The sequence below is a fragment of the Callospermophilus lateralis genome, unplaced genomic scaffold, assembly GCF_048772815.1.
Source record: "Callospermophilus lateralis isolate mCalLat2 unplaced genomic scaffold, mCalLat2.hap1 Scaffold_112, whole genome shotgun sequence".
NCBI classification, from domain to species: domain Eukaryota; kingdom Metazoa; phylum Chordata; class Mammalia; order Rodentia; family Sciuridae; genus Callospermophilus; species Callospermophilus lateralis.
Genome location: NW_027511460.1, coordinates 652,542 through 679,941, shown reverse-complemented (window position 1 = coordinate 679,941; position 27,400 = coordinate 652,542). Strand labels below are relative to the sequence as shown.

Here is a 27,400-nt window from a genome sequence, read left to right as displayed (position 1 = left end):
TACACCAAATGTAGCAGTAATTCACTTGCAGGTAAGCATGGGAAAAGAAAGAAGAAGAAGAAGCATAGCAAGCGAAGCAGCAGCAGAAAAAAAAGTCCTTTATTGTGTACAAGCAATCTTTTTATAGTATTGTGAACAAAGAAGGCAGCCTTCCAACATCAATAAATCAGGTCTTTCAGCTAATTAAACATAGCATACAGAAGCTTTACTTTCTAATCAGAAGTGACCCGCTTCTCATGGCTAATCTACTTTCGGCCCGGAGTATGTTGAGCTCTGCTCTTTGTTAAGAACAGATAATAAAAATTTTCTCAGCGCCCTCCTAGCCCACTTGGCAGAACATCCCATTTGCAGGCAAGTCCTCCCAAGGACAGCAAACACCTCGTTTTCAAGCATGTCCGCTGTTACCTTATCTAAACCTTGAAGGAGCCTCTCGTTTGCGAGCAGGCATGTCCGCTGTTACCTATCTTTACCTTGACAGAATATCCCGTTTGCAGGCAGACTCCATCAAGGACAGTAATAGTAACACAGTCACATCTGATTCTCTACAATAACTTTATCATTTCAACCCAGATAACTTCAAGTTTAGCTGAATGAAGATGCTGTAGTTCAAGAAAGGAAATTTCAATTGCATGTTTTCATGAAAATAAATGTGAAATTTTGCTGGTGCTCCTACAGGATTTTTAAAATCCAGACTTTCAGGACTCTCCTAAAGGAAAGAATGCTGTTTGGCTTAGGCCAAAAAAAAAAAATGCTACATTCCCTGGTTTCTGCATCATTTCAATTTGAGTTTTTATATCTTTTGATGTCTAAACTCAATAGGTCAAGGCAAAAGGAGAGTGAGGCCTGATGACAACAAGGACATTAGTCACATCTGTTGGGTCAGCCCTGCCAAACTCTACCCAGCCTGCTGGGTGCAGTGTGCAGAGCTAGGAAGGTGGCCAGCACCTGGCATGACATCTTCAACCATGCAGCTGTGGACCCAGGCACATTACTATGTGAGCTTGGTGATAGCCTTGCAGCCACTGGGTAGCTTTTGATTAGGACAAGATAACCAGAACATGGGTTGGATTTAAGTCATGCTGTGAGTGGTTAGGAGTAGCCATTTTTATCACTGTCACATTGACAGAGATTTGGGGATCGTTTTACATTTCTGTGATTAAAATACCCAACAAGAACAGCGTAGAGAAGGGAAGGGTTTTTTTGGCTCATGGTTTCAGAAATTTAGTCCATGGTGGGCCAATCTATTGCTATAGACCCAAGGTGAGGTAGAACAATGGCAGAAGAACAGGGCAGAGGGGAGCTGACCAGAACACGGCTGCCAGGAAGCAGATAGAAGTGCAGGGGGAGAGAAAAGGAAGGGGAGGAGACACGGGGAAGATGAACCCTTCCTGGGTACATCTCCGGTGACCCACCTCCTCCAGCTACGCCCCACCTGCCCACAGTTACCACCCACTCAATTCTTTCCAACTAGGATGGGCTGATTAGTCATAATCTATTATGGCTCTCATAATCTGTTCACCTCTGAATATTCATGCATTTACACCGAAGAGGTTGGGGGACACTTTATGTCCAAACCATAATAGATTTAAACATTCCGTGTAGTTTATGATGTTTTTGTTGTTGTTGTTGAACTTTAAGTTGACAATTGGATATTGTGAGCTCTTGATCCCTCTGTGTTCATAGTTGTAATTTCCCCAGACCTGTGCCCTCTACTACACTATGAAAGGAGATGGAATCATTCCTTCCTGGGACTAGAATCCAAGGAAACTTCAAAGATGACTTTTTTATCCCCTGTCCTTCTTATGGTTTCAGTACGTGGAGTGTTCTGTATCCAGAAAGGGTTTCAGAAGCAAAGACAGCAAATAAGACAATGATTGGGGTGGTGGGGGAAATGGACACAAGGTACTGGACAAGAAGATGAAGAGTGTTGTTGTCCCATAGTGTGAGGTCAGGGTCACCATGATGTGTGGTCATGGCTCCCAGGCCAATGAAAACTGAAATCGTATCAACATGAGACATTCTTTTGGCTTAAGCCTGCTCTCTTGTTCATGAGCAAGGGCTCCTGGTTGGGGTAGCCAGTTCACTTGCATTTGGATACCCTGGCTAAATGCACATGAGTTTATCAGATCACTTCCTGACGTAGAATTTGTTAGAAGGTTGAAAGTGGGAGAAGGGTATTGGACACCTGAGGGGTGTGAGGAAACTGGAGACGAGCCATCAGTGAGGGAGGGGAGAGAGAGGGAAGATCCTGTCACACATTTTTCTTAGAGTTGGCACAATTAAGAAATAGAGAGTGATGGAAAATCAGGACGGTGAGAGAAGGAAAGAAGGGCATGGTTTAAATCCTGCTCTCATCAAGGGAGACAGGAAACAGCCCAGCCTGTGTCTTAAAATAGAGCAGTGCCTTGATTACATTCCAGAGACCCTTTCTTTATATAATTTTAAGGGTATAAAACACACATTCTAATACTTCTTCATGTCTTTTCCCTACTGAAAAAGCTCTTCATGGAGCCTTGCTAAAAGTTTAGACCCTTCCTCAGCTCTCCTGACATGTGCAAGGACAACAAGGACTCTCCACAAAGTCATGTTAAGAGGATTAATTAGTGGAAAATACTGTATTGCACTTCTATTAAGGATAACAGCTATGAAATGTTCTATAAGCCCTTGGGTATAAATATTCTGTTTCCCTTACATTTTCAAATGAAATTAAAACTAGTTTGACCCCCCCTGTGAAAGTAAAAAGCAAAAAAATGGTAAACTCAAAATCACACTTCCACAATCTTGGTTAAAACTAGAAAAAACAAGATTGTGATGGCTTCGCTGGGGTCAAAGCTTGAAATGAAAAAAAAAAAAAAAAACCTTCGAAACGTGGAGTTTGGAAATTATATATTTCCATAAGATAAAGATTAATTTAAGGATTGATTACATTTGGTAACAAATAAATCAGAGCTGAAGGAAAAAAACCTTCAGAGGAGAGAGATTGATTAATTGATTATGAGAATTGACTTTCAGAAAGCCAAAAAGGGTATGATTGGTCATCTGTAGGCTGGAGACTCAGGAAAGCTGATGGTGTAATTAAGTGTTGGTCTGAAGACTGAAGAACCAGAGAAGCCAATGGTGTGACTGTCAGTCCAACACCAAAGGTCTGAGTACCAGGAACCAATGTCTGACAACAGGCTTAGATAGGTGGTCCTGCTCAAGGAATGTGAACCCCTTCTTCCTCTCCCTTTTTGTTCTGTTTAGATTTTTCATGGATAGAATGATGTCTGATCACATTGGTGAGAGTTGTCTTTACCCACCCTACAAATTCAAATACTGATCTCTTCCAAAACACCCTCAGAGGTACACCCAGAGATAATGTTTTACCAACTAGTTGGACGTCCCTTAGCCCAGTCAAGCTGTCACATAAAATCAACCATGACAACTAGAGAGCTTCCACAGTCTAAAACAAGTTCTGTCAAACCTTATTCGTATGCCTTCTTAAGAGCACTATACTTCCAGAATCTAAGACCTCCATACCTGTGTTATGACTGCCATTGAGCAGATGTGGTTATCTAAACAAATGTATCTACTCCCTCTTAAATCAGTCACAACAACCTTGGTGAATTCAGAGATTAATATGTGTGGATAAGTCATTTGTCCATCTGCATCCAGCTAAGACTCTGATTAATTTTACCTAAATTAAAGTAGGAAGCCGAGGCTAGGCAGTGAATATAGGGTGGTCTCTGTAATCACCTAAGATATTTAATAGCTACTGTGTTCTAGATCATTAGCATAAGCATCATCTGCATATATACATATGTTATGGTTTGGATGTGAGGTGTCCCCCAAAAGCTCATGTATGAGACAATGAAAGAAGTTTCAGAGGAGAAATGATCGGATTGTGAGAGCCTTAACCCTATCTGTGAATTACTCCCTGTTGGAATTAATTGAGTGGTGACTAGAGGCAGGTGGGTTGTGGCTGGAAGAAGTAGTTAATTAGGGGCGTGATTATGAGGTATATATTCTATATCTGGAGCTGGAGTCCCCCTTTCTCTGCTTCTTGACCACCATGATGGGAATTGCTTCCCCCTGCCACATACTCTGCCATGATGTTCTGCCTCACTTTGAGCCCCAAGGAAAGAAGTCGACCTTCTCTGGACTAAAACCTCTGAAACTGTGAAACCTCAAACTCTTCCTCCCCTACAGTTGTACTGGTTAGATCCTTTAGTCACGACAGCCAAAAAGCTGACTAAAATAATGTATGTGTTGTTGAGAAGAAGTGGAGTGGGTGAAGATTCCTTCCAGGACTGTGTGGTCCTTAGGACTAAAGGTCATTACACAGTTACTTGCACATTCTAAATTTCTGAATAATACCCATCCAGCTTATTATCCCCACAAATGGTCATTGTGTAAGTGATATCCAGTTTAGCAAGCCAAACCTATCAGCACACTGCTTGCTTGCCTTGGGCTGCTGGAGAGATACTCACTTGGAGAAATATGCCTTCGATGAATGTTGAAGTTTTGGCTTATCATCACCAGCTGAGGCTTGTCATTGAGCCTTTTCAAGGTCAATGTCCCTTTGGAGCTCATCCAAGTTGTATTAATATTTTGGGGGTGCCTTATGGCATATGACCAGGAGTTTGTGCCATCTCTTCTCATGGAATGCTCCACTACCTGAGGAATGTTATAAAATCTCCCCTCTTACTGAATGCTATTTTTGGGGGTTCAGTCAGTTTTTTAAATAATTAAAGCCTGCATATTCTAGATCATTAGTCTGGGTTTAGTCAACATACTTTTTTAAGCTCTAGGGATAAAACAGACATGTTATCCCATTATCACAGAACTCAAAGTCGAGCAAGGAAGATAGACATTCAGTATATAATGAAAACTAATTAAATTCATCATTTCATGCAGGCGACATGCTATAAAAAAACTGATGCTGTGGGGACATATACCAGGGAGGTTTCCCTGAGTAAACTGAAGCTGACATATGATGGAAACATTTGTATATCTCTCTGTAAAAGAAAGACTATTTTTACTGGATTTTAGGATGTGCCTGGAATCCATACCCTCCATTCCTATGCTCTGGTGGCCACCTGAGTTGGCCTCATAAAGCTGTTTCAATTTTCTTAGCATTTCTGAAGGCCAGTGAGTCATTATGGCATGCACAAAACTATAAGGACAATGCACAGTTTAGGGGCTGGAGATGACCCTACAGATTTTCTTCACCCTTGGTTTGTGGCGGCTTCTAGGTTGTTTTATTTTTTTTTTTAAACTCTGGGTACTGAAGAGTTTCAGAGAGCTAAACTCATGAAGAGCTTTCCTTTCTCCTCTAGCACTGATAAGTGGGGGTAATTCAGGTTTCCACTCCCTGTCAGACTGACAGGAAAAGTCAGGTCAATGTGGGTCTCACTAACAATGGCTTCTCATCAAAAGCTTCCTTTGAAAGCCTGTTCACCAATCCTCTAGGAAGTTGGAGGTCTCTTCCACCTGCCTCTGAGTCTGTTTTAAGAGTCCCTTCCTGGCTGCCCCTGAATGATCCTCCTGTTTCACTCACTGTGTGGTTTCTTAACTGTGGTGATCTCTTTGCTACAGTGCTAGTGGGTGTTTCTTAATGTTCCCATGTTAACTTGGGTCTATGTTCCCTCATTTTTTTAAACAGGACAGCCATATGCTTTGGATTATTGAGAGCATCCATTATTGCAGTCTTCTTTCCACTGAGTCAAATTTACAGTTTACTAAAATCAACCCACCACCCAATGGCACTTGTCAGACCGCCTCTGGGAAAGGAGAGGATGATAAAGTCATATAAACAATGCAACCAGGGAATGCCCATCTATTGGCCCCTATCACACACTTCTTGTTTAGCAGTATGGATCTTGGAGAAAGAGGTTCAACCTGGGTGCAGGGGCATCACATCTCTGAAAGCAATGCAGATAGTCTGGGGGAGGGGGAGCCCAATCTATTACACACGAGTTAAAAATTGCCAAAGTTTTGTGTGAGAGCTGCTGTTATAAATCCAGTTATCTGTTAATGGGATTTGGGCCTAAAACACCCACATGCTGCTTTGAAATTTTCCTCCATCTGTTTATTTCTGCAAAGCTTATTTATTTATTTAGGGCAACGAAGTGGCCTACTAATGGCTCTAGAAGAACAATTCGGATTGTAGATCTGTGGAGAAAATAGATAACTGTTTCCAGAGCCTCTCCTTATATGTATCTTACATCCACTCCTCTGGGGTCTTTAGGTGAGAAGGTTCTGATAGATGTGGACTCAAAGGAACAATTAACAACACTGCACAGACCAAAAAATGATCAGCAAGTGTGGTCACTCAAAAATTGAAAGAAATACTGAAGGGACTTATTCATATATAGATGCACTATAGGCCTCATTCAGGAAGGGACCAGTTCTTTGTCTTTGGAAAAGAACTCTCCATAAACGTTGGTTTATTTTATTTTAATTTGACTTTTGTAATTTTCCTCTCATCTTTTCCTATGGGTCAATAACAACTAGGAGGCTTTTCCTCTCCACACCACTTTCCTTTTATTTAGTGACAAGTGAAGCTTTGGCCCTAATTCCAACCCTTAGGCTTTTTGACCCATTTTTTACCAATGTGGGCAAAACAGGGATGGAGCTTTAGCAGTTCTGACTCGTTCTCTTAGCCAAGATGCTTCTGCACACCCAGTTTTCTTCTCAGAAAAAAAAATTGGAGTGACAAGTCTTATAGTTATTTTAAAATCAGAAGGCACTTTTTGGATATTTACTTATTCAACAAAAATATTTCCTGAATGCTCAGTAGAAACTAGATATACTGGTATGGGATCAGGATACAGAGGTGAAAATATACATAAGGCTTTTGCACCTAAGGAACTTCAAGACAGATGGAAGAACCTACATTGAATAAATGTGTATACACACAGAATTTCCAGTTGTGGCAAGTGTTGTAAAGAAAATTTAGTGAAAGTTTGAAACTGAGGAACTGGTTGAGATGGTGGGCTTCCCATAAGAGATGACTTTTAGTATGAAAGGTGGCATTTCTCCATTATGTTCACGCTTTACTGCCATTAAGGGGCATAAAGGAGAATTAACAGCAATAACCATCACTACTTCTAAAATAAAATTTGGTGAGTGTGTCTTCCCAGCTCTTTTCTCTTTGGTACTTATTAAAAACCAAGAAAGTACAAAACATCTAGAGATCAAATACCTCTTGAGATGATGTTTTCATCATCTGAGTAACTCATTTGGAAAGTGCTAAAGTTCTACACCAAGGTGATGAGGTCTAAGAGAGGTAGACTGGGTAGAAAAAAGAATTTGTTGACATGAAGACCACAAGAAGACAGTGGAGAGACCTTTCTCCTTCATTCCTTCACGTAATGCCAGCCCATCTGTGGAGGTGGGGAGTAGATGTAGAGGAAGGGAACTTGTGACAATACCTGGCTTGGGGACTGTGGGGCAGGCCCCCAAATGGCTGTAATTAGGCTCTCTCGCAGAGACTTCTGGCAGGCCATGTGATGTTTTTAGTATCTAACCAGGGCTGGGAACCAGCTATGTCATGGTTGTCAAGGTCAGAAACCCTCTGATTCAGCACATATAATCAAGGTCATAAACACTAACTGTGAGCATGTGTCCCTTCTCTTTATGTAACCTGTTGGCACTGTGTCTTCTTGTTTGTTTGGGTTTTTTAGTTGTTCAAAGCATTACAATGGTCTTGACATATCATACACTTGATTCAAATTGGGTATGAATTCTTATTTTTCCACGTGTACTGATTGCAGGATCACATTGGTTATACAGCCATGTTTATACGTACTGCCATACTAGTGTCTGTTGTATTCTGGGGAAGGAAAGAGAGAGGAAGAGAGAGAGAGAGAGAGAGAGAGAGAGAGAGAGAGAGAGAGAGAGAGAGAGAAATTTGTTACAGTAGATGGGGTAGAGAGAGGTGATGGGATGAGAGGGGAGGGGACGGGGGGGTATAGAGAAGGGCAGTCGAGTGCCTTCTTTGTTTTACCTGCACATAAAAGGGCCTATGGAAAAGACTCAGGGTGAAATGGCTAATGGGTGATGGCTAATGGCTATGGCACCTCTACATTAAGGGTAAGCAGTATTCCCACTGCCTTGCATCTCCTTCCTACTGCCAAACCCCAAATCTGTTTCCTGGTCAGAGCCCCCACATGACAGAGACCTCCCAAGAAAAGCTTGGAGATGAACTCCTTGGAAACACCCACTTAGATGAGTGCTTTTCTAAGATTCTGTGAAGAGGAGAAAGTTCTAGGTAGGACATGAGTACCACCAGATGTACAGCTTGGAATGGCTCCAGGAATCTACACTCCCACCCAGTTCTTGGAGAGTGTCCACACTGCCAGTCCTGTCAAAAGCCTCTAAGAACAGTCTCCTCGTTTCTTCCTCTTTCTTCTCTGCTTTCCTCAACTTCCTTATTTCTCATATGGAACTTGTTTTTCTTCCACACTTATTGTTACAGTTCCTCCTTTCTATAATTCTACCTGACCCAAAGCTCCATTTCAACTCACGATTTGGTCATTTCTGAAATGAGCAAAACACAGGGGATATTTTCTCTGTTTTCCTCATAGCATAGACAGTACATCTGTAGGCTAAGGGAGAAGATAGGGTTTCCCAACATCTAGGAAAACTATCCTTTCTTCTTGTGTTTTCCAGTTTCCTTTAGCATTGCTTCAGCCTTATAGCTTTTCCACTATAAAACTGTTTTCATTTTAACAAATAGTTTCATTGTAAAATACATTAGTTATACAACAAAACTTGTAATGCCTGTGTGGATTCCCATTCATATTGAAATTTCATTATTGTTCTAGTTAAACTTTCAGAAATCATTTGACAATAAGTTTGGGGAACTCAGAAAGGATATAGAAGTGGTGATTTGTGCATTGTGGTTTGGATTATCTAGTTGAATTACAATACTAATAATGGCTCAGTGTGGTGCTGTCCATAGTATAATTTTAAATTTTCCAGTAGCCACATTTTAAAAAAATGAGATCTAATGGATAAAATAACTTTGATAGTATACTAAGTTAATATATTGTATCCCAAATCTTCAATTTGCAATTTCAACATGTAATCTATATAAAAAACTACTAATTAGAAATGCACATTTTTGTGCTAAGTATTTGAAATACCAGGCGTATTCTGTATTTACAGCACATCTCTATTTGGATGGGGCACATTTTGAATGCCTCACAGCCACATGTAGTTAGTGGCTTCTGAATTAGATATTGGTATAGAACCTTGTTCTTTGTTTTCCATTTGGCTCTTGGGTTTGTTATCCTAAAGCTAACAGGATCTTTCAATTTTACTTAGCCCAAACTTATTTAACAGATAAGAGAAATGAGTCAGGAAAAGAGTTGAGTTGCCAGGGCACACAGTGGGCTCCGAGTCCATGTCTCCTACTCTCTGGTCAGAGCTCTTTCTAGTGCAGACTGCAGTTAGTGAGGATGGTAACTCATGACAGTTGTCTAAACAAGGAACAGGCCAATCTATGCCAAATGTTGCATTCTGTGCTTTGCTTCTGACTTGGGTTAGGATAAGTATCAAATTCTTCCCCCAGCAAATTTACTCACTCACTTGTTCATTGATTCAGCCAGCCATCCATTTGTTCATTTGGCAACCAATGATTTGCTAGATGCTAGGAATGCAAATACACTGTAGACAAATTTGGTCCATGAGAAGACAGACAATACAGCATGCATGGCAGAATCACAAAGCAATATGTTAGAGGTTCAAACAGAATGGGTAGTGTTCTAACAGTTCTGAGACCATCACAGAGGGCATGGACTAAAGGCAAATTCTGTGAAATGACAACAGTGCAGGGAAGAGTCTGACAGGATGACAAAAGACCACTGACAACCAGACTGAAATTCAGACCATCATTCATTTATATACAGTAAATTGTTTTAGGGTCTTTCGGGAAATTCAATGACAAGGTAGACATGGTTTGCATATCAAAGAAGGTTGCAATCTAGAGGGGAAGCATGCCCAAATCAGTGTATTAAAATGAAGAAATGAATCACAAACTATGAAGAGAGGTCAAGAAGCAACATGGTAAAGTAGAGGACGAAGCTCTTGGACATTGGTGGACAGAGAAGAAGAGGTGTATACTAATTAGAGTAAGACCAGCTGTTTTTACCTTAGCAGGAACATCAAATGTGTCATGGCTCAAAGGCAAATTGTTTTTTTCTCACTTACATAGAATCCAAAATGACTACTGCCTGACCAGCAGGTGGCTCTTTCCCATGCTGTGATTCCAGGTCCCCGGACCCTTCCATCTTGCAGCTCCTCAATTTTTAACATATTGTTTCCATGGTCACCATGCTCTTCTGCATCAAGGTTTTCTTTTCAGGGAGATTAGCAAGTCTGTCAGTAATGCCTGTGATTTTTGCTCACTGTCTGGTATGCTTTGGATGAGAGGTGTCACCCAAAAGCTCATGATTAGATACTGAGAGCTGTAACCTCATCAGTGAATTAATCCATTTAGTTGATTAATTGTTTTAAAGGACTACAGTACTAGATGTTAACTATAAGCAGATAGGGTGTGATTGGAGGAAGTAGGTTACTGGTGGTGTGCCTTTGGGGTTTGTATTTTTTCCCTGGCTCCTCCAGAGCTCTCTTTGCTCCCTGACTGTCATGAGCTAAACTTTTTTCTCTGCCAGGTCCTTCTATCATGCTGTCCTGCCTCACTTCAGGCTCAAAGCAACAGAGTCAGTCAATTATGGATTCAATCTCTGAAACCATGATCCCCAAATAAGCTTTTCCTCTTCTAAGTTGTTATTGTCAGGTATTTTGTTCACAGTGTGCCAAAACATGACCCACAAACTGTCCCTTGAAACATAAAAGTTTAAGGAGGCTGGGGAATGAGGTCTAGCCAGAAATGCAAGAATGCCAAGGGAAATGTGTCTACCCAGGTAGAAGAGAAAACAGCATGAGGAACATCTAGCTAGTTTATGTCCCAGATTCAAAGGCCCAAAAGGATATTTGCCAATTCAGAATAAATGGAAGAATGTTTCCAACAGAGAAAGTGGTGTGTTAAGAAGCTGAGATATGAACAGTGTGGCCGAAGCATGGAGAGGAAGTGATAGGGGAGAATGGTGAAGAAATGGGTAGGGTTCAGGGGGGAGAGGGGATTTTGGAGCTTTAAATTATTATGGTGAGGTATGCATAACATTGACTTTACCATCTGAGTTATTTTGACATGTACAGTTCAGTGGCGTCACATACATTCACAGTATAGACATCACCACCATCCATCTCTAGAACTTTTTCATCTTTCCAGTCTGGAACTCTGCACCTATTACATGTGAACTCCCAATTCCTCACTCCTTCCACCCAGTGTTACCTCTGCTTTATTTTCTGTTTCCTTTAGTTTGACTACTCAAAGGACCTTATAAGAGTGATCATAGGATAATTGTCTTTTTATGATTGGCTTATCCTATTTATGTGCTCAAGTTTGTTTATGTAGTAGTATGTGTACAAATTTTCTTCCTAAGGCTGAATAATACTCCATTATATGCAAATAGCACATTTTGTTTATCCATTGATCCATCATAGGATGTTTGAGCTGTTTCTACCTTTAGGCTATTGTGAATAACACTGCAATGAACATTAGTATACAGATATCTGTTTGAGGCCCTGCTTTCAGTTCTTTTTGGTATATGACAGAAATGTAATTGCTGGATGATGTGGTAATACTGTTTAAAGTTTTGGGGGAACTATCATATTGTTTTCCATGGTGGTACTCCATTTTACATTCCCACAAACAGTTTTCAAGAATTTTAGTGATGTTGAGCATTGTTTCCTGTGCTCATCAGTCATTTCTATGTCTTCCTTGGAGAAATGACTATTCAAATTCTTTTCCCTTTTTAAAATTGTCTTTTTGTTGTTGAGGAATTTGAGATTCTATTCTAAATGCAATTGTAAAATATCTTGAGGCTCAGTCAAGGGAATGACACGAGTCAATTCTCATTTTAGGAAGAAGTGATTCCTTCATCTGAGTGATTGTGTGATTTTATCCAATAGTGGGGAGAGGAGAGTGCTGATGACATCATTAACCACAAGAGTCCTTGATCATGCTATGCAAAAATATAATGCAACTTGTTCAGAAGGCCCGGATTCTACCTTTCCTCCCACAGACTTCGACCATGTCCTGCATTTCTATGTTCCTGCTGACTTGTTCCATGTTTCCCATTTTGGGATTGCTTTGGGGTTGGGGGGTGGGCTTGGAGACAGCTCTAAGAGGGTGAAAGATAATTCAAACTCTAGCTTCAATGACTCTTAAAGGGCCTTACAGGGGCAGACCAATTAGTGTAAGTGGTGATATTTGTTGCTCTGAGTATGGCAGAGACACCTGTTCCTTTGGAACTGTTGACATTGCTAATTTATTTCACAGCAGCCTGAAAGGAACAGCTGGATTGGAGTAAGAGATCAGTGATGGTAAAGTGATAAGAGTTCCCCTTTCCTGAGAGTCAGTTCTTCTCACCCCTTGTATTTCTGATACACTAAAGCCAGAACTCAATATTCAACTTAATGTGGTGTTTTACATTTTTTTCCAGTTTTCTATACTTTGTTTTCCTCCGGAATGTTCTTGCTTATTCAAGTGAAAATGGTTCTCCATCTTTAATGTATCAGAATCACTTGTAGTGTCTGTTGAAACACCAGGTGGTGGGCTGACCCACACCAAGTTCCTGAAGCACAGGTCTCAAGAATTTGAATTTCCAACATGTTCCAGGTGCAGCTGCTTATCTGGGCCCATTATTGGAGAACCACTGCATGAAGATAATATCCATGGCCCTTTGGGGTCATGGAGTAAATTAATTATAGATCTTCAAAATAACAGCAATTCGAGCTGCTATTCACCAGAGCCTGGAGGTAGACTGCCCACCTCCTTTGGAAACATTTTCTCCTGTACTGCTGTGTGTTCATGTGTGTGTGTGTGTGTGTACACATTTGAAATTGACTGTATCTGTGTGAACACAGACATGCAAGCTTGTGACCTTCAAGGACACTTCAGTACCACTACTTTTCTGAGAAGAAACATCATGGGATAAGTCCCTGGCACTCATGTGGCTAGGAGAGATCCATTTCCCCTTTTTGTTCTATGTGATGAAAAGGAAAAATGATTTTGTCTGTTTTTCAAGAGTGCATGGACTATTAGCACCCATGCAAACCTTTAATTAAATTCATTTAGTTCATTGACAAATATTTAAAAAAGAAAAATCTTATTTGCACATCTACTGCTTTCCAGTTCTGTTACACATACTAAAGATACAGCAGTGAACAAAACAGAGTAAGTCCCACGCCAAGTGGACTCAAACTGAAACACAGACTTGTTATATGTCCAGTGGCAATGGATGCTAAGCAGGAAGTGTGTGTGCGTGTGCATGCACACGTGCATGCATGCACATGCACATATGCACAGGGACCAGGAACATAGCCCTAATGAAGGGACATTTGAATGTAGGAAGCAAAGGAAGGAGCCACATGGAGATCTGGAAATAAAAGCATTCCAGTTAGAGGGGATTGCAAGGGGGCTACTTCAAGGAAGAGCCAGGGGGCTAGTGTAGGGTTATGCAAAAGAGGTGTGCACATGAGGCCAGTTCCAGACCCAGCTTGTGTAAGAACTTAGAAGTTATTATAAAGTCCTGAGTGAGGTGGAGGCTACAGAAGGGTTTTGAGCCAAGGAAGAGTGTAATTGGATTTGCATATTAGAAGACCATCCTGTTTGCTGAGTGGACGGAGTCCTGGAGGAGTGATGGTGGGATTGGGAAAACCAGTCAGGATACAGTGTCACTGGCCAAGGCATGTGGTGATACTTGATGGGACCAAAATCTAGGGTCAAGGAGGTCCCAACTGATTGATTTTGGGAGATATTTTGAAGTAAGCATCAACAGGATCCATTACATTTTAGATATAAGGCAGAGTGAGAGGATCAAGGTTCACTCAGTTTTTTGAGCTGAGACACAGGAAATTTGGAGTTTCCAATACCTATGATGGGGAGATCTGCAGAAGCAGTGAGCTGGTGATCTAGCTGTGTGCCCAACAGGAAAAGGAAATGAAAGGAAAGCACTGCTGCAGGACAAAGAGACATTACTTGCTCCTACACCCTAAACAGGGCTGGCGACTACATTTTTGTGTTTTCAAGATTCTTTCCATTCCATCTTCATCTCAATTCATATTTTCTAAGTAATCGTAGTTAATGGTGCTGAGTGTTTAACAGGTGATGTGAAAAAATGCCGACACACTATCTCATGGAATCCTGATAACCACCCAGGACAGAGAAAAGGTGGATTTTGCTGTAAATATACTACAGAGAGCCTCTCTGCTTGTCTCCCCATCTTTTCTTTCCCTTTTCCCATGGATCGTTAAAGCCCTTTAGCCTGGCTACTGTGCAGACCAAATATATATAGAGAGAGAGACTACATAAGTACATGTACATGTGATTTGAAAGTGATTGTTCTTTGGCCTTAATATCACATATAAACTCATTAGGAGTTTGGCTTTGATGGAAGAGACAAGTGCCCTGTGCTACGTGCTCATCACTTGGGCTACAGTGGCCCGGTGCTTGGGTCACACTTGGCTGATGCTGTCTGAGGGATCAGAGTCCACCTGCAGACATGTGATGCAGTTCCATGACCATGCCGTCTCGTCTGGGTTGACCTGCACCAGGGCCTGCGTGGTTCCCTATTATCCCTTGAGGCTGGTGCAGACAGTGGGCAGGGAAAGAACAAAACCGAGGAAAACTGTGGCCAAAGCTCTCTCAGCCACCATGGCATGAAATACCCATGTTAGAGAGCTTCCTCTTGGTGTGAGTCTCTGGGCTTTCTCATTCAAAATGCAGAACGATGACACATTAATTCCAATGGCACAGGACAAGCAACACAGAGGACAGGGAAAATGCCTTTTTTTTTTTTTTTTGGTCTGGAATCCTAGCTGTCTTCTGTGACCATGCAGATGAGGTCCATTATGGGGAATCCATCTGCTCATTTTCTGTATTTATTTAGTCAACAAAAATTTAGGGCCCTACTGTGTGCCTGGCACTGTTTCAGATATGCAAAACAGACAGAAGTCCTCCCTTTCAGAGAGGACATGTGTTCAGGGGACATGATGGAGATATAAGTAAAATGAACAGTGTACACAGATGGTGATAACTACTGTGAAGGAAAACAAAATGGAGGGAGGTAAGAAATTCCAGTGGGAGGAGGATTGGTGATGCCCTTTGAAGAAGAAGGGTCAGGGAGAAGCCTTCCCTGAGGAGGGGAGCCATGTGGCTGTGGGGGTTGGATGTGTTACAGGTAGAGGGCACAGCCAGTTCCAAAGTCCAGGGCTGGGACTCTGACAGTGATGAAAGAGCAAATGGGAGCCCCATGAGGAGGGGAATGGAGGGTTGGGGGAGGAATGAGGTCAGAGTGCTGGAAGAGGCTGGATGGCTTGGCCATGGGGCCCAGAGCAGGCTCAGAGTGGAGCAGCCACAGGTCAAACTTCAGTGGGAAATTGTGGATATTGTGTTTAGGAGAGAAAAGAAAGTAAACTGTGAGATCAGAGGGAGCCTGTGGCCTCAGGCTGGTGGGGTGAGGTCAGTGGAGAGCTGAAAAGAGAAAAACATGTGAAGGAAGATTCAGGGACCCTAAGGACAAGCACAGCCTTCTTCATGAGTTTCCCTGTTTCTAATGTTGATCCAAATCTCTCTGCCTCTGTGAGACACACCTGGATCTAGAGTACACCTGGAGCCTGAGTTGGAGGCCTTCTTCTCCCTCTGCTGTCTCCCTCTGGAGGGTAGGCCTGTTTCCCCCACCACCCTGTGTGTCTCTTCCCAGCAAGTGTGACGTGTCGGCCCCTCACCCCCAACTTCTGCCTAGGCTGGATGGCATTCAGGCTTCTTTGTAGTAGGTCGGAGGCTCTGGAGTCTTTTTACCTCCTCCTAGTCCTTGACAGCTCTGGATTCTGTGTGGCCATAAACGGGCTTGTAATTATATGAGCTCCCTGAACACTTGCATTTGTGGGATTAAGGATGTCTGAGCTGAGAGTTCAGATGCCTGTTCAGAGAGGTGAAAGGAACTCTGAGCTCACAGAAGGACATCTGTTGGGCACAGAAGGACACTGGTGCCCTGGTCCAAGCCTGGTTCCAGCACATTTGCTGAGGGCCAGAGGCAGCTCCTGTCTGCGCCCCTCCCCAGGAGTCAGGGAACCACAGATGGCCCTGCAATCTGATATGCTGGATGTTTTCAGAGCTCCCAGAATGGGATGGGAAGCCAAATTGCACGCTTCCAGGAAAAGTGCTTCCAATGTGAGAAATTTGGCATTTTGTCTCTAACTCCATTAAAAGCTTTGTTGTGATACAAACCCCAGGCAGAAATGGCCTTTTTGTAAATGCCAAGAAAATCACTGGATTGAGATGTATTGTGTTTGTAAAAAGAGCAAACCAGAGTGATTTCTCACACTTGGTGCCCACCCTAATCCACTGCAAATACGACAGGACATCCCAATGACAGTGAGATCATTTTCCCTGATTATCTTCACGGTCTATTTCCTTAGAAAAGATGATTTTTAAAAAGCTTGAAGGATTACCTTTTTTATATTTAACTCTTCCCCCCACTGTCCCCCTTTTTGAGTTTAGGAATGCCATACCACAATAGCTATCAAATGCATTTACCCTTTTATGCAGAAATCCCATTTTGGAATTTATTTTAGATCCACTTCCCTGTATGTGAAATGACACATTGGGAATGTTTGTAAGGACAAAGAGAGGACTCTTTTAAAAAAGCAATGCTTTATCTGCACAGTGAGATTCTCTGACACTGTAAAGAGGAATCAGGAGAGTCTCCTTACTGACATCAGAAGGTTGCTAGGATAGGCTGTTCAGCATGGGGGAAAAAATACCAAGAAGCAGAAGGGTGCTAACTTTTGCATAAGAAATGGAGGAAAATAAGCATATATTCATATCTGCTTCATATACATAAATGCTGGGAGGTAGAAAAGAAACTAATAAAAATAGTTCCTTTGGGGGACAAGATAAATAGAGCAGATGAAGACATGGATGTGAGACCCCTCAGAGCATTCCTTTATTAGAGTTTTGATATTAGAGTCATATAAATGTATTCTCCTCACATTTTTTTACAAAGGAGACACATTCAAACATATTTAGACCCCAGTGACTTCTGGCTTTGCTTCTGACAGTGGAATGGTGAGCTGCAAAGAGTTTTTATAATCATGGAATTTTTGAACACCACCCACCTGTGTTAAGCAGGGGCTGAGAGGGGGCTTGAGAGGGAGAGATGGAGAAGAACCAGGATCTGTCCTGGAGGAATCTGTCAGTCAGATTTTTACTGCTGGGACCAAAATACCTGACAAAGAGGGCAACATTTATTTGGGCTCATGGTTTCAGAGGATTCAGTCCATGGTCACTCCATCATGATGAGGAAGAACATCATAGAGAAAGGGCAGGGGCAGAGTAGCGGAAAGCTGTTTAACTCATGGTAGCAGGAAGCAGAGAGAGAGAGAGAAGCCAGAAACAAGACATCACCATCCCTGTTCTACTTCCTCCAGCCACACCCACCTGCCTATAGTCACTATCTGGAAGCCAATTTAAATTATTAATCTACCAAATAAGATTAATCCACTGGTGATGTGACAGCTCTCGTCATCCCCTCAAAGCCTCACCTCTGAACCTTGCTACATTGGGGGTCCACGCTTCCATCACATGGACTTTCTGGGGACATTAAATATCCAAACCATCACAAGGCACTTGCAGCCTACCAGAGGAGATCATAGAGGAAACAACTGGTGACAATGTTGTGCCATATGAAAGGGAAGTGCAAGGTGCTGTGGAGGTTGCAGGAGAGAGAGTTAGCTTTGGGAGGAAGGGGCCGAGAGGGTCAGAGCAGAATACAGGAGAATGAGGCTGTAAAAGAGATAGAAGAAAAGAAATTGGGGAAGAAAAAGAATGTACAGAGGCCCAGTCCAGCAGAAAGAAAAGGACTGGAATATGGGGAGACTTGAGAGTGCTTGGTTAGATGCAAGCAGTCAAGAATGGCTGCAAGGGAGGAGATAGGTGTTAACATGAGATTGGTGGGATGTCAAAGACAGAAGAGAAGGGACAAGCCATGAGGATCCTCATTCGTTATTCTTGACAGATGCTGCTCATTGTGCTACCCATATCTGTTCTCCCTTTATCCAGTATTCCCTTCTTGCTCTGCCTACAGCCTGTGGGAATAAAGACGATACATCATACCCCCTTTGCAAATTAGTGTACCTGTATGACTGAATCACAGCCAATGGGGTGTAAATGGAAGGAATGTGTGCAACTTCCAGGAAGGGTCCTTCAAAGGAGGGGCTGTGTCTTTCTCCTCCCCATTCCATTCGCAGGAATGCAAATATGGCTAGAATAGCCTTCTTCTTTTTCTTAAATAGAAAAAAAATTTAATTTAATATTCAGCTTGATTAAAATATTTTCCCACATCTTTATTGGTGCATTATATTTGTACATAATGATGGGATTTAATGTTACATATTCATACATGCACACACTATAATAATATAATTTGGCCAATATCACTCCCCAGCACTTCCCCCCTTCCTGCCTTGGTCCCTTTCCTCTACTGATCTCCCTTTGATTTTCATGGATCCACCCCACCTTCTTTCCTTTTCCCTCTCTAGCTTCTACTTGTGAGAGAAAACATATGACTCTTGACCTTCCAAGTCTCACTTATTTCACTTAACATAATGGTCTCTAGTTCCAGCCATTTTCCTCCAGATGACATAATTTCATTTTTCTTTATGGCTGAATAAAACTCTGTTGTGTATATATACCACATTTTATTTATTCATTCATCCATTGATGGACACCTAGGCTGGTTCCAGAGTTTGACGATTGTGAATTGTGCTGCTATAAAGTATAATGAAGTATGATGAAGTATGATGACCAGGATAAGAACTGAGGGATACATGCATACCTGTGTTTATAGCAGAGATAGTGCAGGGTGACTCAAACTCCATCTAAAGTCCCAACTACAACACCTGTGCCAGCCAGGCTCAGGGTCCCAAAGGTCAACTATATGCTGTACAATAATACCAAGAATGCATTTGCCTCATTCCTTCTCATTCTCCCATGAGTACATGGTGGGATTTTCCAGAGACTCCATGATGTGTGATATCTCAGTAGATCAAAGGCAGAAGCAAATATGAGCATCTACCTGTTTTATTTTCAGCCAGATATTTAAGAGCTTTTGTGAATATGTCAAATTATGCTCTTCTTCTCATGGAAGTGTTTGAAATTGAAAAACATGTAGTTGTTTGGGTAATGTAAAAGTGACATTCACACTTTGTCTGCCAAGCTGCCAAGCCTATGGGCCCCAGCATAGAAGTGGCTGCTGAGTGGTGGAGTGGTGGAGTGTTGGCCCAGGTGGGTCCTACTGCAAGTGGCAAACACAGCCTGTGGCTTCATGGAGCCTGCCATTCAGATGCAGACTGTCAATGCCCAGGCAAGCCAAGGCACACCAATCTGTCATCCTTTGGATGGACGTCTGCTACAGAGGTCCACTCCACACATTGCTACAGTTCCACACTACAACCTCAACGTCCAGCTTCCTGATCTGCTGTGGGAAAATAGAAAATTGGCACTTAAGAACTTACCAATATGTACTTATACATTTTTGGTGAGAATGTAAATTGATGCAACCACTCTGAAAAGCAGTATGGAGATTTCTCAAAACACATGGAATGGAGCCACCATTTGACCCTGCTCTCCCACTCCTCAGTATATACCCAAAGGATTTAAAACCAGCATGCTACAGTGATGCAGCCACATCCTTGTTTATAGCAGCTAAATTCACAAACAGCTAAGCTATGGAACCAGCCTAGGTGTTCTACAATAGGTGAACAGAAAATGTGGTATATGTACATAATGAAGTATTACTCAGCCATAATGAAGAATGGCTTTATGACATTTGCCAGCAAATGGATGGATCAAGAGAAACTATTGTGCTAAGCCAATCCCCCAAAACAAAGGTTGAATGTTTTCTCTGATAGGCAGAAGCTAACCCACAATAAGCGGGGTGCAGTGAGAGAAGAATAGAAGTGTAGTTGATTAGACAATGGGTAATGGAGGGAGGGGATGGGGGACAAGCAAAGCAAAGACAGTGGAATGAATCTGACGTAGTTTTCCCATGTGCGTATATGAAACAACACAATGAATCCCACCACCATGTACACATTAGAACGGGATTCTAACTAGAATAAGATATATTTCATTTTGTATAATTATATCAAAATGGATTCTGCTGTCATACTAAAAAGAACCAATAAAAATTTTAAAATATAAAATATGCACAATAAAAACATGAGTTGTTTATGCAATATTTATGGATAGAAAGAAAAGCTAATCAAAAAATGAATTGCTCCCAAATTAATGCATAGAATAAAAAGTAAAATACCAACAAGGGTTCTCAAGACACAGAGAAAACTGATGCTAGAAATGGAGCCAAGACCATTATGGATAGATTAGCACTAGTGGTTATCAACATTATTTTAAACCTACATATTTTAAAGAAAATGTTTAGATTAGTTAAATTGAAATTTAACTAGAACAAAATAATGCTTATTATTTTTAGTTGTATTATTCTCTGGATTTTCACAAGTATGTATGTTATATGACTACTATGAAAAATAAGAGATAGGAGCATTTGATCACCCTTACGTATTATCGTATGCTACTGTTTAGTTTGCTCCAACCATTCTAAAATCCCTTACAAACCATAATTTGCTTTTTTTTTCAGTATTGACTTTTGCAAAATATCTTAAAAATGGAACCATGAAGTACATATATTTCACATCTACTTTATTTTATGTAGCATAATGTTTCAGGATTTGTCCATGTTATTCCACATACGTTTCTAAATAAGGTTTTGTGTACTGATAAACTTTGTTTAGTCACATGTTTTCTTTCTTTTATTCTTTTTTGGGGGGTGGGGGTGGGGTTCTCTTTTTTTCCCTTTTGGAACAGAGTTTCAAATCCAGGCCTTTGGGAATGTGAGGCAAGCATTTGCCACTGAGCTATGAATAAACCTACTATAAGTATGCAAAAAAAAAGGCAAAAAACCTGGCCAATTAAATATGTCAATTAAGGTTTCCAAGCCTTAATTAGCATAACTTTGGACCAATAGCACTGGTACTTCTTTCAAACCCTAATTAGCATAAATTTGGACCAATAGCAGTAAACCAAGGACTATATAAACCCCTATCCAAGAACTCGGATGGAGAAAACCTGCTATGTGCCTGATATTCCAGTGTGAGTGTTCCATTCTGTTTCCTGGTGCACAGTTAATTCTTCAACTTCATGAGATAAGAATTAGAAAGAAGAAGAAGTGGTTGGTGAGCCTCTGGGGTCTGCTGCAACACTGGAGGGCAGGGCCTGCCACTGGGAGAGGCGTGCAGAGGCCTGCAGCTTGCACAGACCCCCACCCGCCTACAGAAGCAGCTGAATTTTATCTCAGAACTCTGGTTTCAAAGGTATTGTTTTATGTTAGATAATTAGTAACTATTTCAATTTCTCAACTTTAATTCCTATTAGTGAAAATGCTGAGATTTCCTGATGAGATGAAAAGGTTCTGTAAAGTGGTGTTAGGCCATGAGAATGAAATGGGGTGTGTTTGTGGGGGTTCTCTCCCTTGTCTGAGAGTTGACAGATGTGAAAAAGGCAGCTGTGGTGGTGGAAGCAGAAGCAATGGGATGGTGACTGAGAGGGAACTTCTATCATGTCACTGTGCTGGTGACCTGAACCAGCATGGATGGGACCCAGCCATCACTGAAGAAGGGTAGTCTGTGGGCTTTTATTAGAAGTTGTCTAGGTTCTTATTTCACTTGTAGTTTGGTGGGTCATGGGAGTAGAATGACGAGATTCTCCATGATCAATTGGAATTTCATTAGGTCTTAGATTAGAAAGAGGAACCTCTTTCATGTACTCACATAATAGGTGTGTTTATATTTCCTTCTGGCATGTACCTTGACAGCCAAGAGGCAAGATGTGGGTGGGAGGTGGGGAAATTGAATCTGAAATATTTTGGCATAACTGAAGAGTCATGATATGTTGTACCAAATGGGAGTGGGACAGAAAGTGGGCTTCTTCAGGAAAATGGAACTGGTCACATTGAAATCTGGCAGAGTTCAGGCTCCACTGGCACTGATGAGTCCCTGTGAGATCTAGGTGGTTTTGGACCTAGATCTACAATGGGCGACTACAGGGGAAGTCGCCCATTGCTCTCCTCAGACAAGGCTTACTGTCCCTTCAGAATAAGCACGCTGTCTGAAAAGCAGATGAAAACATAAGTCCAAGAGAAAAGCCAATAGCATGATTGGGTAAAAACTCCGTCCATTTTAAAAGAATACTTGTGGAAATTGCATACATCAGATTTAAAATCTAGTCCCATCTCTCACTGCCCTAGTCCACAGAAATTGCATTGTAGAAAGGAAGGTTTCTTTGATTCATTGCACATAACTTCAGGAAGCTGGCTTTTAAAACACTTGCTCTGGGCCTGAACCGGAACCGCTTGCCGAGGCCGCTGCTGCCGCTGGGGCACCTGGCGCGAAGCGCAGGGGGTGGAGGCGGCCTTCGCCGCGCCACCCGCTATGGCTGCGGCGGGGTGAGCACCGCACAGCGGCCGCAGTCGCGCGCGGACCTGAGCGCTCCTTCGCCGCGGACAGGCTCGGGCATGCGAGCACAGAGGCTGAGGAGAGCCGGTGCCGCCGCCCGCTCGTCGCCGCCGCCCATGGCGAGGCCCCGCTGCCGCCGCCGCTGCTAACCCGGCGGCCGGCCGAGGCTTCCGCCCCCTCCCGCGGCGCAGCGGGCGGGCCTCCCTCCACGCCCCCGCGCCCCGCACGGGGGACCGGGAAGAAGGCGAAAGCAGCAGGAATCGGGGGCAGCCGAAGATGGGGAACACTACCTCGCGCTGCGTGTCGTCCAGCCCCAAGCTCCGGAGGAGTGCCCACTCCAGGCTGGAGTCCTACCGGCCTGACACGGACCTGAGCCATGAGGACACGGGCTGCAACCTGCAGCACATCAGCGACCGGGAGAACATCGACGATTTGAACATGGAATTCAATCCTTCAGATCATCCTCGGGCCAGCACAATATTCCTCAGTAAATCTCAGACAGACGTGAGAGAAAAACGCAAGAGTCTCTTCATTAACCATCATCCTCCTGGACAAATTACAAGGAAATACAGCTCCTGCTCTACTATTTTCCTAGATGATAGCACAGTCAGTCAACCAAATCTCAAGTATATAATTAAATGTGTAGCTCTTGCAATATATTACCACATCAAAAACAGGGACCCAGATGGAAGGATGCTCTTAGATATTTTTTATGAAAACCTTCATCCTCTTTCGAAATCCGAAGTGCCACCAGATTATGACAAACAACCCAGAGCAGAAACAGATCTACCGGTTTGTTCTAACACTGTTTAGTGCTGCTCAGCTGACAGCCGAATGTGCCATTGTCACCCTGGTATACCTTGAAAGACTTTTAACGTATGCAGAAATAGATATCTGTCCGGCCAACTGGAAGCGAATTGTTCTAGGGGCGATCCTTCTGGCCTCCAAGGTGTGGGATGACCAGGCCGTGTGGAATGTGGATTACTGCCAGATCCTGAAAGACATCACGGTGGAGGACATGAATGAGCTACAGCGACAGTTTCTTGAATTGCTCCAGTTCAACATCAACGTCCCTTCCAGTGTATATGCCAAGTATTATTTTGATCTTGGTTCTTTGGCAGAAGCAAATAACCTGAGCTTTCCTTTGGAGCCACTGAGCAGGGAAAGGGCCCACAAGCTTGAGGCTATTTCTCGCCTCTGCGAGGACAAGTACAAGGACCTGAGAAGATCCACGAGGAAGCGGTCAGCAAGTGCTGACAATCTGAATCTGGCGAGGTGGTCCCCAGCCATCATCTCCTAACCATGGATGTCCCCACTGGAGGCCGCACCATCCCTCAGTTTCTCCTTTAGTTTGAGAAAAAATGAACTTGGGGTGGTTTTGTTTTTGTTTTTCCCTTTCCTTTTCTTTTTTAACTCATAGCTCCATCAGGCTGCCTTCATGACCTCCTCCACGCTGTGTGAACTGCACGCAGCAAGGCTTTGAGGAAGCAAGATCAGAATTGTGGAAATCCTGTTTCATGCCTTTCCCCATCATCAACAGCACTTCCTTCGTGGAGGAAACAGACTCTAATCCTGGAGGAGGAAATAAAGGGAAAGGGAAGTCGTGTGGATGCAGGGAAAATGGTTGAATGCCTTGGCTATTTCTTAAGTCTCCCATCTGGTCAGTAGATGAATATGACAAAAAAAAAAAAAAACAACAACAACAAAAAACCACACAGTAGATAGCAGAGATGGATGTGCATTAAAGACAGGAGTGCCACGTTTATCACCCCCATTTGGATCAGTATGTTCTGTAAGACTTCTTGCATTCCTTCTTGCTGCTTTTTTGGGATTTGGGGGATTTTCATTCGTTTGTTTTTATTCTGTTTTCATTTTGGTCCCACAGAGTAGAGAATATAGTTTGTACCCACCATGGCACAGACATCCAAATAAATAGTACTGGTTTGTTTCTCTCTGCACTACTCTGCAAGCTGACTTTTCTTTGTATTCCCTGCCTAATTCATTCTTCTACTTCCATGTCCATTGTTGCAAGCAATATTATTCTCAATTTTTATATGTTTACTTTAAATCAAAGTTAGTCTATTTGTATAAATTTTTTTAAAAATCTAAAATTTAAAAAAATGGGGTGGGTGGGGTATTCCAGTGGGCAGACCATCGAAGGGAAAATGTTACTATTTACTGAGGTATTTTTCACAGAATGATGAATAAAACAACTCAACTTGCAAAAAAAAAAAAAAAAACACTTGCTCTAAGCTGGAGGCTGAAGCAACAAGTTGGAAAATGTTGATTTATTCAGTTTCTAATAACCTATTGATATCAAGTGCAATAAAGACAAATCCAGTTAGTCTGGCCTGGAAGGCAGCTCCCCTTGGTGGATGCAGACAAGCTGAGTGAGCACACAGAGCATTTCTTTCTCTTGCAGTTGGGGTAGGGAAGTTGAAGGATGCTCCACCAACATACCAGCCCAGGGATCCAAATGGAGTGGTCAGCCCTCTCATTGACTCTTCAGCCTCTGGAGGCCTCTGGTATTCTCAGTCAAGTCAGTTCTGACCTTGCTTTCAACTCTAGCTTTCAGATGTCCTGGAAGGAAAGATGGGCAATGGGAACTGTGGATCTCAAACCAGGTCTCTAAACTGTTCCACTCTCTGCAGGGTCCTCTCCATTTAGCAATGATGAGATTGTAGATATGTGAGGTTTTTGTTTTGATTTGTTTTGTTGTTGTTTTTTTTTTGGCAAAGAATGTGGTACTGTTATGGAAAGCAGTGTGGATATTCCTCAGAAAACTTGGAATGGAACCACCCTTTGACTCAGCTATCCCACTTCTCTGTTTATACCCAAAGGACTTAAAATCAGGTTATTATAAAATCATCAAGGTTTATAGCAGCTCAATTTTCAACAGCTAAACTATGGACCAACCTAGGTGCCCTTCGACAGATGAAAGGATAAAACAATGTGGTAAAAATATTCCATTATTTTATGTTTATGTATATATATATATATATATATATATATATATATATGATGGAATATTACTCAGCCTTATAGAAGAATGAAATTGTGGTATTTGCCTGTAATGGATGGAGCTGGAGAATATCATGCTAAACGAAATAAGCCAATCCCTCAAAACCAAAAGTCGAATGTTTTAGCTGATGTGCAGATGCTAATTCACAAGGAGGGGGCATCTATGGAAGAATAGAGTAACTTTAGGTAGAGGGGAGTGAAGGAAGGGGAGAAGATATGAGTGTAGGAAGGAGAGTAGAATGAATCAGACATTGTTACCCTATGTGTATACATAACTATGTGACTGGTGACATTCTACATCACGTATAAGCAGAAGAATGAGAAATTATACTCCATTATATAGGATGTATTAAAGTGCATTGTACTGTCATTTACAACTAATTAAGGCAAATTTTGAAAATTTTAAAAAAATAATATTGTACTGTAGGGATTGTTCAAAGTCAGGTTATGTCAGTGAATGGATGTGGAATAAATGGGGATAATATGTCCACTTCAATTGGTTACAAAGAGATTGTGGTCCCCAGGAAAATGCATGCAAGATTAATTGAGCCAAACTGTCTCAACTCAGAGGCTGTTGGGTCCTCCACTCTAGACCAGGGTGTGTGAGGGGCCAAGTCATTGTCATTCATGTATCCCCAAGGATTGGCACACAGGAAACTTTGTATGGTTATTTGCTTATTGAACTCAAGTAGGATTAAAAAAAGACAACAAACATTCATTTGGGTATAATTCCAATAATTTATAGAATAAATGGAAGAAAATGTGCAGAGGACATTTGTACATACTTTACCCAGGTTCACTATTGTTTAATGTCAATTTCTTCATTTTTTCTTTTTCTCTCTTTTTTATTCATAGAATTATTTCTTGTTGTATCTCTTGAGAGTAAGTTGCACACATCACTGCTGTTTACCCTTAAGTCTCTCTGTTTGTTTGCTAACAATAGGAGTATTCTCTGCATACCTGTGTTGTTAACCCCCGTAATTCTAACACTGACCCAGTACTTCATCTACTCGACTACCTGTATTCCAATTGTCTCATTATCCCAAAATATTCTTTATAAAGATTATTTATAATGAGCCATACTTATCCTTTTGCTTCAGTATAGGACCTAGTCCAGGATCAGGTATCACATTTATTGTCACATCTCTTTAGTCTCCCTCTACCTAGAACATTCCTTTTTCTTTTATGACATTGACTTTTTTGTGAATGTAGTCACTAACTCTTCTGTATTGCAGTGGGTACACATTCTGGTTATGGGCTTGACTTTTTCCCACTATGTCTCCATAAAAATCTGAAAGGCTTAATTAGTGACTGGCTTTTTGTCATGGGATCTTGAACATCACATGCTGTGTCCTGAGAAATAAAATATGTAGGACTGCAACCAGGGATGAATGTAGAATTGGTAATTTTTTCTTCCTGTTTTGACAACTTTCACATTCTCTTGAGGGGTGAGGATTTTCTATCAAGGGACATCAGAAAAGAATATTCCTCAATTTAAAGGTATGGCTGCCTCCTGGTCATTTTGGGCTCCTTGAACAGACAAAGGTGTTGCTCTACTGGTGGTGATGATTGACCCTGATTATCATGAAAAGTCAAAGTTTTTGCTACACAATGGGATAGGGAAGATGTCCTAGACCCTTTTTGATACATAACAAAATACCTAAAATTGTATAATTCACAAAAAAAGGAAAATTGTTTCCCACAGTTCTAGAGGTCACAACTTGGAAACATA

The 27,400-nt window shown here is 41.9% G+C and overlaps 1 pseudogene; it reads left to right on the top strand.

Moving 5' to 3' along the window:
• The first annotated feature begins 22,916 nt into the window (after window positions 1-22,916).
• Window positions 22,917-24,077, top strand: LOC143388286 (cyclin-Y pseudogene; annotated as a pseudogene).
• The last annotated feature ends 3,323 nt before the right edge of the window (window positions 24,078-27,400 follow it).